Raw genomic sequence first — 2386 nt, 5'->3', positions numbered from 1 at the left:
AAAAAAAAAGGCAGGGCGGCACGGTGGTGTAGTGGTTAGCGCTGTCGCCTCACAGCAAGAAGGTCCAGGTTCGAGCCCCGTGGCCGGCGAGGGCCTTTCTGTGTGGAGTTTGCATGTTCTCCCCGTGTCCACGTGGGTTTCCTCTGGGTGCTCTGGTTTCCCCCACAGTCCAAAGACATGCAGGTTAGGTTAACTGGTGACTCGAAATTGACTGTAGGTGTGAATGGTTGTCTGTGTCTATGTGTCGGCCCTGTGATGACCTGGCGACTTGTCCAGGGTGTACCCCGCCTTTCGCCCGTAGTCAGCTGGGATAGGCTCCAGCTTGCCTGCGACCCTGTAGAACAGGATAAAGTAGCTAGAGATAATGAGATGAGATGAGAAAAAAAAAGCAATAACATGGGCAGTGGTTAGCACTGTCGCCTCACATCTCTTCTGCTCCTCGGACCTGCCTGATCCATCCTGGTGCCCTGTGTCTGGTTGGAGTCTCATCGGATCACTCCTGTGGAAGGTGGGCCCCATGTGGACAGTTGGGGGTCGCGCCTGGACTCTTGCAGTTGTGCTTTTGTGGCTGGGGACTGCAGATGACTTGCTGACTTTGGGACTACGGTTGTCGTGAACGGTTTTGTGCTCGGGTTTCCGTTGGTGGGGGGTTTATAGCATCAACGAAGCTGCCTTATGTTAGGACTGTTAATGTTATAGTCATGTTGTCTGTTGTTGCCCGGATGGGGATGGGTTCCCTTTTGAGTCTGGTTCCTCTCGAGGTTTCTTCCTCATGTCGTCTGAGGGAGTTTTTCCTTGCCACCGTCACCACAGGCGTGCTCGTTGGGGATAGATCAGGGATAAAATTTATCTCATATTTTAAGTCGTTCAAATTCTGTAAAGCTGCTTTGCGACAATGTTTATTGTTAAAAGCGCTATACAAATAAACTTGACTTGACTTGACAGCAAGCATGTTCTGGGTGGCGTTTACATTTTGTACTCATGCCTGCGTGGGTTTTCTTCAGGTGCTCTGGTTTTCTCCCACAGTTCAAAGACTACTCTAAATTGCCTATCAGTGAGAATGTTAGTCTGTCTGTCTCTCTGTGTTAGTCCCACAATAGACTGGTGACCTGTCCAGGGTGTACCCTGCATCTCACCCAAAGTCAGCCGAGACTAATTCCAGCACACCTGTGACCTGCAATGGAAGAGCTGTACGAAATCACAGTAAAATACCCCTATCCCTTGCCTTTAGTCCCCTCAGCCCTTAAATAACTCTGGTCTGCTAAAGTGTTTACTAAGCTCGACCTACACCGTGCTTACAATCTGGTGCGCGTCCGAGAAGGTGATGAGTGGAAGATCACTTTTAGTACCCCTCTGGGGATGGTAAGGGTCTGTCATGTCTGCACCTGCTAACACTCAAGATTCCATCCATCCATTATTTGTAGCTGCTTATCCTGTCCTACAGGGTCGCAGGCAAGCTGGAGCCTATCCCAGCTGACTATGGGCAAGAGACGGGGTACACCCTGGACAAGTTGCCAGGTCATCGCAGGGCTGACACATAGACACAGACAACCATTCACACTCACATTCACACCTACGGTCAATTTAGAGCCACCAATTAGCCTAACCTGCATGCCTTTGGACTGTGGGGGAAACCGGAGCACCTGGAGGAAACCCACACAGACATGGGGAGAACATGCAAACTCCACACAGAAAGGCCCTTGTCGGCTGCTGTGCTCGAACCCAGGACCTTCTTTCTGTGAGGCAACAGTGCTAACCACTACACCACCGTGCCGCCCACTCAAGATTCCCCTTTCCAGAATTCAATGGCTTTCCAATATGGCAGCCACGGATTACAATACCCATCCTGCACTTCACTATTCACAGTTTCGCGATTACTAATTGCACTCACCTGGACTCATTCACCATAGCACACTATCTGAGCACACTCACTGCACCTGTACACTGTGAATTAAATGCTTGGATCCTTGTCTGACCTTATCAAGCCTTTTGTTTAATGGACTGGGTTTTTTTTTTTTTAGTTTGACTTTGTTTTGTACTTTGGATTTTACCTTTCTTGATATTGCCTCTGATACCCTGTCTGTGGCACAGTGGTTAGCACTGTCGCCTCACAGCAAGATGGTTCCAGGTTCGAACCTCATAGTCAACGGGGGTCTTTCTGTGTGGAATTTGCATGTTCTCCCCATGTCTGCATGAGTTTCCCCCACAGTTCAAAGACATGCAGGTTAAGTAAGATACGTCACTGGAGTTGTACAAGCCAGTGCATACTTAGTGCCAGTCCTAAGCCCAGATAGACTGGGGAAGGTTGCATCAGGAAGGACCTCTGGTGAGAAACCTACTGTATGCCAAATCAAATATGTGGAACATGTTCCCTAATGGGAGCAGC

The sequence above is a fragment of the Neoarius graeffei genome, chromosome 3 (genome assembly GCF_027579695.1).
Source record: "Neoarius graeffei isolate fNeoGra1 chromosome 3, fNeoGra1.pri, whole genome shotgun sequence".
In the NCBI taxonomy this organism is placed as follows: Eukaryota; Metazoa; Chordata; class Actinopteri; order Siluriformes; family Ariidae; genus Neoarius; species Neoarius graeffei.
Note: the sequence above shows the minus strand (reverse complement) of the source record.